General features: G+C 40.0%; 1 non-coding gene across 1 annotated transcript; it reads right to left on the bottom strand.

Moving 5' to 3' along the window:
* Positions 1–13,893: 13,893 nt before the first annotated feature.
* Positions 13,894–13,966, bottom strand: TRNAC-GCA (transfer RNA cysteine (anticodon GCA)). The gene has a single exon. It is a non-coding gene; the product is annotated as a tRNA-Cys (tRNA).
* Between the last annotated feature and the right edge of the window lie 2,393 nt (positions 13,967–16,359).

Raw genomic sequence — 16,359 nt, 5'->3', positions numbered from 1 at the left:
AAGTTGGTAAGGAAAGTAAGAAGATTCCTTGTTCCAGAATGAGAAAGAAGAAAAAGACATAAGGTGAAATCTGAATGGATATAAAAATGTTGTGGAAGGTTTGCAGAAAAAGAACCTTGGGAAAGGAATTGTATGTGTAGTCAAGCTAAAATTAGAATGGATTCGTTTTGAAATAATACATTTTAATATCAAATATACACTGGTACCAAATTATAATTTTGTTTTCTGTTAACACAAAGTTTTATTGGATTCTTGGTCTGCTCTTAATAAGAGATTGATAAGAGCTCTTGATTAAAGCCTGATCTAGCCCGCCAGGCTCTGTTCCTGGGATTTTCCAGGCAAGAATACTGCAGCAGGTTTCCTGCTCCAGGAGATCTTCCCAACCCAGGGATTGAACCTGCATCTCCTGCATGGGCAGGCAGATTTTTTACTGCTGCACTACCAGGGAAGCCCATTTTTTACATATATCAGGCCACAGCAAGGAGGAGTAATCCAGCCTTCAAACGACTGCTGGATTTGCCACAATGCTGGGGATACTTCAGTTTGGTGCATGACAAAGTTTCCCCTGTTTTCCGACGTCTCCATTTCTCTAGAACAAATTGAGCCGCCTCTCTATTGTGTCAGACTTTTCATCCAGGGTAGTCCATTTCCCTGCCACTGATTAACAAGCCGAAACCCAAGGAAACATCCATCTAGGCTTTATACAAAAAAGGCGCACAGGCAAGGATGACTAGAATAAAACCACCTGTGCAGTCTACCGACCCTTAAGTTTTACTGACCTCTGTGGCTATGACCTTTCCAGTCCTAGGCCAGAGAACAAATGGAAATTACCGAGAGGCATTCATGATTCAAAATTAGCTTCCTGTGCCAGATGCCTACTGCCCTGGCTAAGAGTAAGTGCAAATGAAGCTCTGATCAGGAATCTCTCTGTAACTCTTGAAAATACAATATAACCTGTTGCTAAAGCAATATCTGCCCCCAAATGATCCATCGATTCTCTGGCCATTGTTCCTGAAAATAGCATAGCCCTAGATCATCTTTTAGCCAAGCAAAGAGGTATTTGTACTGTGGTCAACACCACTTATTGTACTTGGATTGACACTTCCAGGGAAGCTGAGACTCAGTTACATAAGATCACTGAACAACCCAGTTGGCTTAAGTGACTCCTGAAATGGGGAGTCACTTTCTTTCACTTGATTCTCATTAATTTTGGTCATGGGGACTATGGCTCCAAAGTACACTCCAGACAGTGGGAATTATCCTGCTTATAATAATCATAGTAGTCTGCCTGGTATGCTGTATTCTCTTAAAAGCTTTAAATGCATACTCACAGCTGCTAACCATCAAGCAAATGACTAGATTCCCTAAGATTAGAGCGTAAGAAAAGGCAAGAAGAGAGGAGTTAATTTAAAGAATATGAACCCAACATGGTGACCTGTGGATACCACAGAGAGGATCAGCAGAAACCGTGAAAACCTCAGAGCAGTAGCTGGGCATAGTGCTAATACCTTAAATTTCATTCACATCTCTCAGTTACACCAAGAGTCTGATCAAAAGGGGGGAATTTTTCAAAAAAAGATAACAAGCCCAAAATGGAATCATTTATGCCAAGCCCTCTGTCACCAAACCAAGAAGTTTCAACTCTCTAAGAAATGGGTCTAAGAAATGGAATCTTAGATCAGTCAGGAATCACACAATCAGCACTAGTTAGGTAATCTGACATATAGACCCCTGCCATTCTCCGAAGGAAAGTGACTTTGCAATAACCAACACACTTTTTTGTCTAATATAATTTCTTTGTTCTCACTCCATCTGGTTATAAGAGTCTTTGATTTTGTACAATTCCTTAGAGCTCCTTTATATCTGCTAAATTGAATACTGCCTGATTCAAATTGATTTCTGTGCAAATAAACTCAATCTCAGTATGCCCCAGTTTTTCTTGTGACAATGGTATTCTCTTTGGAAATCCAGGCTTTCAAACCAAGGTTTGCATAAAACAAGATGCACCTTTATTTCCTGGGAGAGAATTATAATAACTGCCTTAGATCACTTGCTGCCTTGCGTGTTACTCTCAATTGGGGTGTTGTGTGGTGGTCATTACCCTTATATTGAAAGGAACATCTGATTTTAATTCCACCAAGTTTTCATTCATCTACTTCCCTTCCATCAAAAATTTCACCCAGATGGGATGGTCTCATATGGTGATGGGGTGCAGAAGCAAATCTTGCTTTTTTTTCCACAGAAGGAGACATGACTGTCTGGGATTTGGGGATTTAGAATTTCTTGTTAATGGCAAAATCTGGAACGTTGTTATAACTTGGGCAGTAGATGGTCACTGTCCTGAAGGAAAAAGGGCAGTCCAGAGTAAAGACCTTGCTCATAGGCATCAATGCCACACCAGCCTCCACCCAGAAATGGACCAACACAACCACTCCATAAGTGCCAGTATGGTACCCCTGTGGAGCAGATGGACGTGCCTCTGGGGAGTGGAACAGTAGCACCCCCCTAACAAGTGATGAGTCATACGTGTTTTCATCCTATCATCATAGAAGATATAGAACTGCCCAGGAGGTTTGGGGACCTGTTATGTCAACTTCAGAGTACTCATGTAAGTGTGGTACCATGCTTCATCTTATCTAATTCTTATGACAACCTAGTGAAATCAGTACTGTTGGTTTCCAGACAAAGAAATTGAGCCATGGAAACAGCAAGTAACTTTCTGCAAATGACACAGCTAGTCACTGGCAATGCTGGAGTTTGAATATGGATGCATAGATAAACGTTTAATGTAATGTATTATATTGATATGACTCCTGTTCTTCCATGTAGATACTTTACATAGCTCTTGGGAGGGCCCTCTTTTTCAAGATTATCACCAGAACTTCAGATACAAGAGGCAGGCAAGCTAGTATCAGCAGCACTAGAAACAACAGTTGTAAAGAGCATGTACACAGTAAACATTTGTCATTATTGTATGTACTTCTCCAAATTGCCCGAAACTAGTATTTTACCAGACCCATATTACATATGAGCACACAGTACTTTTAAGAAGTTAGGTAGTTGCCACAGCCGCACAACAGATTTGGTCTCGATCAGAGATTCAAATCTGCTGTTTCCATTTCCTTTCTGTTTTCCAACCACTATTCTGAGTTTTCATAACAAGCCATTCCTCTTGGCTTCTCAGGTGGCACTTAGTGGTAAAGAACCTACCTGCCAAAGCAGGAGACATATCAGGCGTTTTAAGTTTGAACCCTGGGTCAGGAAGAACCCCTGGAGCAGGGCATGGCCACCCACCCCAGTAGTCTTGCCTGAAGAATCCCCATGGACAGAGGAGCCTGGCAGGCTACAGTCCATGGGGTCACACAGTGTCGAACATGACTGAAGCGACTTATCATGCATTCCTCTCTGTGGCCCACACACCCTCTCTTCCACCTTGTCCTGAACAAATGCAGTTTGTCTAGGTTCCCTCTACCTACCCTTCTTTGTCACCCCTGAGGCCCGCGATGGAAACTATTTAGTTTAAAACTTAGTTGCAAATCTTAGGGAAGGGAAATACTGTCCTACCCCAGGCAGCCTCCTTCACTGTGAATCACGTAAGCAGAACAGCCTCCCAAAAGGCACACTTTGTAGAAGCTGAGCTGAAACCAAGCAACCCAACTCCTAGTACTAATAATTACTGAAATTTGTTGAGAATAACAATAGCTCAGTAAAGCCCACTATTTCCCTAAAGGGCAAGTATAATAGGCCTATAACTTCAAACGTGTAAGAATAATTTGTTATTCATGTTAATCCCCTCTCCATTGCCAGCCACATCAATCTTTTTCAAAGGGGGACACTGGGAAAAAAAAAAACAACTACTGAAGTCTGAAGGGAAAAGACAAGCACTAAGGTGAGCAGCAGCAGTCAGCAAAGCGACTCAGTGATGCTGCTCATCACTGCCTGAGACTTGGAATATCTCATTCAGGTTCACCCTTCACCCCAGGCCCATTTGGCTATAATCTCCCAGTAAGGAAGGGAAGTGGGTTGGGGGGGAACAACCATCAGGTTATTCTGCTATTTTTTTTTTTTTACAAGAATAACATTTTTTAAGAACTTTCACCATGGAGGTCCAGGCGTGATTACTCACCCTGGTTAAAGTTAATGAATTCTTTGCCAATTCTGTTTCAACTCAGAAACAGCACCCACTTTAAAACCCGTACACACACCCAGACAGAGACACAGGTTTCCAGGACTCAGTTTTCAAAGTTGCAGAAGTATTTCAAGTACAGATGATGTTTAGAAATATTTACTAGCCAACGACAGAGAAGGAAAATGCAACATGGATGCAGGTGACTCTGGAAAAGCAAGAATTCAAATAAATTGAAGGGACAGCCTCTGAGCTAACATCTTAGAAAAGAAAGAAATGGTGTTAGACATTTCCATGGCATCCTCTCCCTGCTTTTACTCAAATGGTGAATGAAGATTTGTAGGAGATGCTTTTTGCTAGCAGTCACAGACGGGCCACCCCATATCTTCCTGTTCTTGTTCCACGTACATTAGAGAAAAAGCAAAGATTTTTCTTCTCCACTTTACTTTGCCTTCACGTGTACCTGGAAACAGGAACAATGGAGATGTCTGGCTTTCCCAGATCTTGGCCCTTGAGGGAAACCAAGATCCTTTCTAAGTTGATACTAGTCAAAGGACCTAAAGCGTAGGAAGATAATTTAATGTTCACTTTAATAAAACAGGGCAGCTGAGCCTCCCCTCTGTCATCAGCATGGAACAAATCATACACTTGTCCGGGCTCAGAGAAGGGGAACCCCAGCCAGAAGCCCCTCCTGGGAAGCTCTTGAGCCAGTAACCTCTGCAATCTATAACTAGGTTGTCTCCTTCAAACTGCCCAGGAAATCACTCAAGAAGGGGTCTTGACCTCACTGCCTCCATAGGAGACCATCTGGGGCCCCGTTTTGTCAGGGGCAGCCCTGAGAGACACAGCATTGTGCTCTGGGCATACAGAAGCAGAGCAGGTGCCAACTGCTGTCTAACGAAATTATTCTGGATTTGCCAGGCCTGTAGCTTAAAAGCTGCAAACAGTTGTCCTTTTTTTTTTTTAAAATCTCTGGGATGTATTTTTTCTCCTTAGTAATTTTTTTATCTTCTTCAATTAAAAAATTGTATACATACTATATAATATTTTAGCAACAAAAGTGTGAAACGTAAAAGTAAGAATGCTTAAATTTCTTTCCACCAACACCAAATTCCCAACTGTGAACATTTAGGGATGTACCCTTTCAAAACTTTTTCCAAGTATATATATATATATATATATATATATATCAGTTGGTGCTTCCAGCCTCTGAAAACTGCATTGCTCTGAACTTGCACATTCTATGTCCTGGGCTCCAATACTGGATTCATCTTTCACATTCTATCTGCTATGGGACCTCGGGTTAGGTTTCTCCACAACACCTACAACTTGGCCTTGAGAGCTTTGCCCCACCTTTGAGTCAATTTAGCCATTGATCATAGTTAAGCTGTGTTTTCTGCCACCTGAATGCCTTGATTTGTTTTTAAAGAGTTGCCTGGCCTTCCTCTCATCAGCAGTAGAAGAGAGTTGGCTGTGGTGGTTTCATAAGCCAAAATGCACACAAGTTGTGACTAAGACCTTCCAGCCTAGAGAGAATGCAAGATATTTCCCAAATTCTAAGAAAATGTTGCTTATAAGATTTAGTAACAGATATTTGGGGAGAAAATAACAAATACCACATTAAGCATATTTATGAACTCTGAGGTGATTTTACAAACTATAATAAAAAAAGTGCACTTTTGAATCAAGAAGATACGATACTTTCACTCACTTCACAATCTATATTGCAATCTCATACCCCAAGCCCCCTTTTTTGGCAGGGTCTACCCCAATGTATTGTCTTGGATATCTGTGACCTTAAAAGATGAATAGTCTCAAATACTGGATGCTTAACATGAACAAGAGTTGGGACCTGAATTAATCTAAATCATCTTGACATTTCACATTGGCAAACCCATCTTTGCTATGAAAAGGCTGTCTGGAATGATTTCTTCATTAGGAATCCTGCCTGCGGCCCTTTACAAATAAATCATACCTGTAGGTGATCCTTCTCTTCACGGCTGTGGTGACAGAGAGCACAACTCTTACCTGCAAGTCTAGAAGCTGATGAAATAGATAGAATCTAGAAATACAAAGGTTACAGAAGAATATGAAGCTGAGAGTGATCTTTCCTGCTTTTAGGATGACGTTCTCAAACAAGGTTACATGATGAGGTAGTAACTGGTCATATGCCAACAGGCACCACACAGCCCTGATCAGTTGACCATCACCAAGGCGACCAGCAATTCCTCTCATAAGTATTTAAGTGTTTATGTACTGGGTTGACTGGCCAAAAAGTGTGTTTGGGTTTTTCTGTAAGATGTTATGGGAAAAACCTGAATAAACCTCTTGGCCAACCCAACACATGGGATGATGAAGCAACAAAGCTGGCCTAAAGAATGGGTGTGATTTCAGACATACTAAATATCACAGCCTAATCCAACTTGCTATAACATCTGAAATCTAGCACTAGAAATTCATTTATTTGCATCTATGAGTCCCTGAGAAGAACAATACCTTAAGCTATTTAACTAACTTGCAATATCAATAACCTCAGATATGCAGAAGACACCACCCTTATGGCAGAAAGTGAAGAAGAACTAAAGGGCCTCTTGATGAAAGTGAAAGAGGAGAGTGAAAAAGTTGGCTTAAAGCTCAATATTCAGAAAACGAAGATCATGGCATCTGGTCCCATCACTTCATAGCAAATAGATGGAGAAACAGTGGAAACAGTGGCTGACTTTATTTTTCTGGGCTCCAAAATCACTGCAGATGGTGATTTCAGCCATGAAATTAAAAGATGCTTACTTCTTGGAAGGAAAGTTATGACCAACCTAGACAGCATATGAAAAAGCAGAGACATCACTTTGTCAACAAAGGTCTGTCTAGTCAAGGTTATGGTTTTTCCAGTGGTCATGTATGGATATGAGAGTTGGACTATAAAGAAAGCTGAGCACTGAAGAATTGATGCTTTTGAATTGTGGTGTTGGAGAAGACTCTTGAGAGTCCCTTGGACTGCAAGGAGATCCAACCAGTCCATCCTAAAGGAGATCAGTCCTGGGTGTTCATTGGAAGGACTGATGTTGAAGCTGAAACTCCAATACTTTGGCCACCTGATGCGAAGAGCTGACTCATTTGAAAAGACCCTGGTGCTGGGAAAGATTGAGGGCAGGAGGAGTAGGGGATGACAGAGGCTGAGATGGTTGGATGGCATCACTGACTCAATGGACATGGGTTTGGGTGGACTCTGGGAGTTGGTGATGGACAGGGAGGCCTGGCATGCTGTGATTCATGGGGTCGCAAAGAGTCGGACATGACTGAGCGGCTGCAATGAACTGAACTGAACTGAATTAGAAAGCTACCAGGACTTAACAATGAGGAATGAGATATAAAAGAAATGGTGGAAAGGTTAAGATGGATACTTAAAAGGAAGTTAAGTTGTGAAAAAAACTTGCAGTCTCTTCTTCATCTTACTTATGGCTTGACCTTTTTTGGAAAAATTTCTTCTTAGCAAAGGAAAATCCTTAGAATAAAAAATGGTTCCCTCTGAGGAGGCTGGGACAGAATTAATTCTAAGCAGATTCTCATATTCTTTGGAACTAAAAGGAGAAGGTTTCGTGGATTCTAACCATTCTGACCCCTTATTCAGCATAGACTTGAATATCTATGATAATATTAATACATATAGAGAGATTCCAGGTGGGGAACAAGAGCTTGCATTGAATCCACCCAAGAGACAACCCTACTTGGTTTCAGCACCCTCCCTGCTGTGGAGCTAATTCCTAACAGAAAATGACAAAACTATTAAAAATTTTAATAAAGTCAGCAATTAAATATTTCAGAGTTACCTCATTACAACATTTCACTATTTGCACTGATTATCATGTGGCTGCTTATACAGAAACCCATACATCTGACTGCATTAGGTTCTCAGGCCTTCATTTGAGATCATTCCTTCTCCCTTTGTGGACTTGCCCAGAAAATGAGATTTAATGAGTCACCGTCCTCCATAATAATCACAGGAGAGCTCATTAGCTTTTTTGTCAGATTTGTACCTACTATCTGCCCCCAATATGCCTAGGATTTCTTTTGAGTTAAATATATTACCAAAAGGGAGAGCTCAAAAGAGCATGTCTGTGCTGAATGCTACAGACTTGAAACACTATATAAATATTTTTACATATGTTAAAAGGCACTTGAGAGCAGATGAGAAAAAAAAAACAAAAAACAGAAACACATCCCCTATTGATAGCATCGCTATTTAGATGACACACATCATTAAAAAGAATAAAGTTAGACATTTACACCTTTAGAAACCCTGTCAAACCTGTTTAAATGCCTGAGCTGAATCAAAGCAAGAAAAGGTTCAAAGGATAGGGGAAAAGAGTGTCATGATTCTTTTAATTTATCAGGTTTGGGCATCCTCCATTATGAATCCTAGGATACTTCACCAAGTCTTCGAATCTCATGACCTTTGGTTTCCACCGGAAATGACCAAAAGACTCTCACAGCATTTCATGAGAAGGGATGAAGGCCTTACTGCCATCAAAGATAGATTAAGTGACTATTCAGTCCTTCCACAGACCATCTTAGTAATGTTTGACTCACCTTGCTCTGAAATTGCCCATAACTGAAGTCATGACGTGAATTGCCTTCAGCAGAAATCAACTGAATGATCTTCTGGGTTCTTGTTTGGATCCCTCTTAGGTACAGACAGAGTTACCTGGGTGAGAATGTTTCTCCTGCAAGGTTGAATGACTGCCATAGACTAGTTCCTGGCTCCTAGCCTATGTTTATTGAGCTAATGAACAAGAGCCATAAAACCTCTGGGGAATGCAAAGTCTATTTTAGATCTAAAGTCCTTACATCCAAACAAAAGTACTTCTGAATGTCTTCGGGCTGCATATCTTTTAAAGAATCTGATGAAAAAATACAAACTGACTTGGAAGAAAAATGTCCCACTCCCTTAGAAACGCATACACAAACACATAGAATATCTTGGGGTATAATTCCAGAGAGTTTTCCAGCACTCTGATCTTATTTCTAGAATTTCTTGAGGTTCCTGGACCCAAGATTTAGTCTTGCATAGATTATGATATCAAGGCATGAAATGAAGTAACATTCACTGAGAACTTACTATATTAAGAAAAGGCACTGTAACATCTAATTTAACCTCTATAAACCCCGCAAGCTGTACATCTTTATAATCCCCATTTTACAAATGAGAAAACTGAGGCACAGATAATTTAAGCAACATTTTCAGACAGCTAGTTGGTGGCTTCAAACTCTAGAGTCCATGCATTGAACCACTACATCACTCTCCCTCTCTTGTACACTTTTATTTTAAGGCATGTTGATTTCTGTTTTCTCATTTTTGCAACCCCATCTAGTAGCTCGATTTGGAGGAAGAAATGGCACCCACTCCAGTATTCTTGCCTGGAACATACCATGGACAGAAGAGCCTGGCAGGCTACCGTCCATAAAGTCACAGAGAGTCAGACATGACTGAGCGATTGAGCACTAGTACTTAGGTTAGGTAGCTATCCCCATTTGAGTGGGTGTTGAAGGCATTTCCGAAGTGGAGCAAAAGATTTGTTTTTCACTCTCTTTTTCAGACAAAAAAGTCACAGTTAAAGAAATTAAAAATTAAAGACAAAATTTATGGCTTGAGCCTCCTTCCTCCATTAACTACAGGTTGAAACACCCTAGGAACATATCTAATTCCTTTCTTCCCAACTGTCCTTTGCCTTGAGGACTAAGTCAACAGGGTGAGGTTTTGAAGCCATGTGGGGTGTCCTGCAAAAACCTGTCCTGTGGTTCACAGAACAGAGTTTTGTTTCTATAAAGGAAGAGGCAAAGGGAAGAGCAGGAAGAAGAGGAAAAGTGTCACTCTATAGAAAATAGGGACATTGTATGCGTAGGATTATACTGGACCTTAGATGGACATCTCTGTCCTCACATGTAGGTCTGAATCTAATTGACATGGAAAAAAAAATGTTTTAAAGTATTTAACCTCCCTTATCTGAACTCTATCTAGCATTCTTCAGGGCTTGGCTGTTTCCACTCTTGAGTCAATATCTCCTTCCTTAAAACCCCTATCAGCATATACTGCCAGTCCTTCCCTATCATTCAGTGTCAAATGTTGGTCCCATCTTCTTGTTCCAGTGAAATGGCAGACTGAACTAACATAGCCTCCAATCTCCTTCCTCTAAACATGTATAGAAATGCTGGAGGATATACAGCAAAAACTGAAAGGAAACCAAACAGGAAAGAAAAACTGAGAAGGAAAAAGCAGAGACAAGAAGAAATCCCCAGGTAACAGAAATGAAGACAAACGCACAGCCAGAGTTGCCATCTCGGCATTTGTAAATTGATGCTCCAGCGGCCCAGTCGGATATTGAGTCTATATACTGTCTCAAGTGGTGAGAAGCTGGGGTTCAACTGCCCACTTGGTTACAGGAAGGACAGAATAGGGCCCGTGCAAGAAGGGGAACTAGAACTGACAAGGCCATATGACGTCCGGATCCTAGAAGGCATATTTGGACATGCAGGGTACAGAGTCTGAACACATGTTATCCAACCAAAAGGAAACCTCAGTGCAATAATTAAAACAGCAACTGGCTGCCGTCATTGCTTAGATGCTAAGTCATGTTTGACTCTTTGCAACCCCATGAACTTCAGCACGCCAGGCTCCCCTATCCTCCACTATCTCTTGGAGTTTGCTCAAATTCACAGCCATTGGTCGGTGATGCTCTCTAGCCATCTCATCCTCTACCACCCCCCTCTCCTTTTGCCTTCAATCTGTCCCAGCATTAGGATCTTTTTCAATGAGTAGGCTCTTCACATCAGGTGGCCAAAGTATTGGAGCTTCAGTATCAGACCTTCCAATGAATATTTATGGTTGATTTCCTTTAGGGTTGACTGGCATGATCTCCTTGCTGTCCAAGGGACTCTCAAAAGTCTTCTCTAACACCATAGTTCGAAAGTATCAATTCTTCAGTGCTCAGCCTTATTTATGGTCCAACTCTCACATCATCCATAACTAATGGAAAAACCACAGCTTTGAATATATGGATTTTTGTTGCACAGTGATGTCTCTGCTTTTTAATACTCTATCTAGGTTTGTCATAGATATTCTTACAAGGAACAAGTGTCTTTTAATTTCATGGCTGTAGTCACTGTCCATAGTGATTCTGGAGCCCAAGAAAATAAAATCTATCACTGTGGACCAATAAAACCACTGAGATGCCCATCATAAGAAAATGCAAGACTACTCTGTAGAAACATCTCACAACCCAAGGGGCGTGAGACATCCCCCAAATGGGAAAAATCCCTTGTTAAAAGTAAGCCTGCAATTGAAAGAAAACAAAATTACAAATCACAAGAGAAAATAATCCTTTAAAAGAGACAGTAAACAGACAGGCAGAACAAAAAGGGAGATTAAAAAAACCACCACAATATTGTAAAGTAATTAACCTCCAATTAAAATAAATTTTAAAAAGACTTAAAAAAAGGGAGACTAATATTCTAAGAATTTAAGATAATAGGGCAATCTGAAGCAGGCAATAAAAATAAGTATATTCAAAATGATTAATCACATAAAAGAAAGATTGGAAGCCATAACATTAGAACAAGACATCAGAAATAGCTTTGCCTAAGTCATGTTATACTTCTGGAAAAAAAAAAAAAAACAGAATTATTGAAATTTAAAACTAAATAAATGGCAGGTTAGTTTCCTAGGACTGCCATAAAAAAATACCACAAACTGCATGGCTTGGAACAACAGAAATGTATAATTGCACAGTTCTAGGGGCTACAAGTCTGAAATCAATCATTCTCCCTCTGAAACCTGCAGAGGAAGGATGAATCCTTGCTTGCCTCTTTCAGTTTTGGATAGTCCCCAAATGTCCCTTGGCTGGTGACGGCGTAACTCCAATCTCACACAATATATTCCACATGTCTCAGCATATGGTGCTCCCTCTGAGCATGTCTCTGTGTCCAAATCTATCCCCCCTTTTTTATGGACACCAGTCAGATTGGATTAGGGTAATCTTAGTGACTTCATTTTAACTTTCAAATAAGGTCATATTCTAAAGTACTGGCAGTTAGGACTTCAATGATTCTTTCTTGAAGAACACAATTCAACTCATGACAAATGGGTTTAACATTAGATCAGATATAACAGAAAGGAATAAAAGAAAAGATAAATCAGAAAATTATCCAGAATGCAATATTAAAAAAGAGATAGAAAATCTAAAAGAGAAGTTCAGGGCTTCCCTGGTGGTTCAGTGAAACCAACTGCCAATTCAGGGGACACAGGTTTAATACCTGGTCCAGGAAGATCTGACATGCTATAGGACAACCAAGCCCGTGTACCACAACTACCAAGCCTGTGCTCTAGAGTCCTAAAGCCACAACCACTGAGGGCATGTGCAACCACTAGTGAAGCCTGGGCACCCCACAGCCCAAGCCACACAATGAGAAGCCACCGTAATGAGAAGCCTGTGCATTACCATGGCTCACTGCAACTACAGAAAGCTCTTACCCAGCAACAAAGACCTAGCACAGTCATAAATGAACAACTAAGAGAGAAGTTCAAAGATACACAGGACAAAACAAGATTCAGCATACATCTCTTAGAGGAGTTTCAGAAGGATGGGGGAGAAGCAATATTCAACGAGATAAAAGATGAGATTTTTTTCCCAGAATTTATGAAAAATAAGTGCTTAGATTCAGGAAACATGCCAAGAGGGAAGCAGAGCAAAATGTCCAAAGCCATATATATATATATATATCACACATAATGAATCTAGTGAAAGGTACTCAGTTGTTCCCGACTCTTTCTGACCCCATGGACTGTACAGTGCTATGAATTCTCTAGGCCAGAATACTGGAATGGGTAGCCGTTCCCTTTTCCAGGGAATCTTCTCAACCCAGGGATCAAACCCAGGTCTCCCACATTGCAGGCAGATTCTTTACCAGCCGAGCCACAAAGGAAGCCTAGGAATACTGAAGTGGGTAGCTGATCCCTTCTCCAGCAGATCTTTCCAACCCAGAAATCAAACTGGGGTCTCCTGCATTGCAGGTGGATTCTTTTCCAACTGAGCCATCAGGGAAGTCCAGTGAACCTATAGAACATCAGAAATAAAATCTTCCAAAATGTTAACTATGAATAAATAAAGATTAGATTGATGGCAGATTTCTCATCAGCAAAAATAGAAACCAAATGGAAACTAAACTATGCCGGTAAAAGTTTGTATAGGATTTAACTGTTGGAGGGTGGGGGGATGGTGGCCGGCTGGGAGCACAGTGGGGGCTCTTGGGCCAAGTTCTGTTTCTTAATCTAGGTTTTGATTATATGGGCTCATTGAGCTGTATAATAATGCTATGTGTTTTTTTTTAATATATATGCATGTGTATATCCTCAGTCACTTCAGCTGTGTCTGATTCTCTGTGACCCCATGGACTATAGCCCACCAGGCTCCTCTGTCCATGGGGATTCTCCAGGCAAGAATATTGGAGTGGGTTGCCATGCCCTATTCCAAGGGATCTTCCCAACCCAGAGATTGAACCGAAGTCTCCTGTATTGGCAGGTGGATTCTTTACCACTAGTGCCACCTGGAAAGCCTGTATGCACACACACACCTATGTGAAAGTGAAAAGTGAAGTCACTCAGTTGTGTCCGACTCTTTGTAACCCCATGGACTGTAGCCCACCAGGCTCCTCCATCTGTGGGATTCTCCAGGCAAGAATACTGAAGTGGGTTGCCATTTCCTTCTCCAGGAGATCTCCCCAACCCAGGGATCGAACCTGGGTCTCCTGCATTGCAGGCAGACACTTTACCATCTGAGCCACCAGGGAAGCTCACAAAACATGTATACATATACATATTTCAGCAAAACGTTTTAAAGAGAGAAACCAGAAGAAAAAAGGATAGTATCTTCAAAGCACTGAGGAGAAAAATCCAGCAAAATGATCATTCAAGTAACATGATAAATAAAATAAAGGCATTTTTCAATCAAATGAAGATTGTGAAACTTTACTATTCACCACCCATGCTGAAAGAAGCACTAAAGGATGTGTTTTAACAGGAAAAAACTGTACCCACAATGAAGGAATAATATTGCAAGGAGCAACAATGAGAGAATAAATTAACATATAAGGTAAATTTAAGTAACACTCCCTGAAAAACCAACAGTAAAAAAGACTAGTTTTTAGCAAATGAAAGAATAAAGTCCTGAGGGGAAAAATATCATGAAAGATGACAGTGATCTTTGGGTACAAAGGCCCTTGTATAAATTGGGAAAAGGGAAGAAATATTAAATTTGGCTTCAAGTATTAATATACATGTTAAAAAATTTTAATGGAATTTCTTATCTTTTAGTTATTAAAAATAAATTTCAACCAGTGGAGAGGGGAAAAGGGATATAGAAAATTCAGGTTAAACAAGAGAAGCCAGTAAGTTTAGCCAGACTAAGTAAGAAAAGACAGGTATACCAAAATAAAAAAGATTATGGGGAAAAGTCTAAAGAAAGTGAAATTTAAATGGATTAGATTGGCCAATAAACAGAAACATTCTTAAATTTTTAATAATTTAGTTATATGCTATTTGAAAGAGACATGCACGAAATAGAATGAGATACAAGGTTGACACCAGTCAAATACTAACCCAAAGAAAGTTTAAAAAAACTAACATCAGAAAAAATTTAAGATGGGATAAAAACCTTACTAGGAGTCAAAAGGGTCATTAGCTTATGAGAAATAAAATGCCAGTTAATTCTTCAAGAAAATATGACAATCATGAGATTGACTAAAGCAAACGACATGGCCTCAAACTACAGAAAGAAACAAATTAACCAAATTATAAGAAGAAATTGATAAATTCTCCATTATGCTCCATCCTTAAACACTATTAGACTTTTAAGTCTGCTAGGTCCAGCTGATGTGCATACATTTCATCTCCATAACTAAACCCTAAAATCTCTGAAGTCTTCTGCCATGTCCCCCAGCATACAGAAGGCACCTTCCCACCCCTCAAAGTAATCACACATAACCCCTTCTCATATAATGGATGAAAGGCTAAGTGCTATAACAAGTACAAAGCACAAAAAGTGCATACTAATAATTTATTTACTAATAGTAAATAAACACTTGAGCAAATATGACTTAATAAATTCATAAATACTTAAGCAAAATGAATTAGTAGCAGAATAAGTAATGAAGATTTAAAACAGTGGCTTGAAAAGAGAGAAAACATACTATTTCACTATACTTCTTTTACAGCATTTATGAGACACCAGGTCCAGGCTGAATTATAAAATTACTATATTAACCAGAGGATCACTTATATTCCTTCTAAATGGGGGGAAAAAATTAAACCTGGAAAAATTAAAGAACCATAAACAGAATTTGCATTTAATGGACACAAGACACTAGCAATTATGCTACCCCCTAGTGGCAGAGCAAGGCAAACCCAAAGAGCTTTATATCTTATAGGTCATTTTCCTAACGAAAATACAAAGCTACAGACCACAGAGTTGATAGAGATGTGTTCAATTAATGTCTGTTGCTACTGTCATCATTATCATCATCATTTTTATCATACTCAGCCTATAGCTAAATGCCCTTGTGACAGCCAGCAATTTCCAGGCTATCAGCTGCGGCCAGGGCTGCAAGGTCACGTCACATAGAGAGGGTGATTCATATTCAGGGAACAGCTTTTGGCCACTGTTCGCAGTGGTGGCAGCATTAAATACCAGGAAAACAATCCAATCAAAAGGTGGGGAGAAGACTTAAACATTCTTCAAAGAAGACTAATAAAGATGGCTAATAAACACATGAAAAGATGCTCATTATCGCTCATTATTAGAGAAATGCAAATCAAAACAATGAGATATCACCTCACACTGGCCAGAATGGCCACCATCAAAAAGTCTGCAAATAACAAACGCTAGAGAGGGTATGGAGAAAAGGGAACCTTCCTGCACTGCTGGTGGGGATGTAAATTGTTACAGACACTATGGAGATTCCTTAGAAAACTAGGAATAAAACTACCATATCATCCAACAATCCCACTATTGGGCATATATCCTGAGGAAACTATAACTGAAAAAGACACATGTACCCCAATGTTCACTGCAGGAAACAGAAGCAACCTAGATGTCCATTGACAGGTGAATGGATAAAGTTACAGTACATATACATAGTGGAAAATTACTCAGCTATAAAAAGGAACACATTTGAGTCAGTCCTAA

This window comes from Ovis aries, chromosome 7 (genome assembly GCF_016772045.2).
Source record: "Ovis aries strain OAR_USU_Benz2616 breed Rambouillet chromosome 7, ARS-UI_Ramb_v3.0, whole genome shotgun sequence".
NCBI classification, from domain to species: domain Eukaryota; kingdom Metazoa; phylum Chordata; class Mammalia; order Artiodactyla; family Bovidae; genus Ovis; species Ovis aries.
This window is presented reverse-complemented; position numbering and strand designations above follow the sequence as displayed.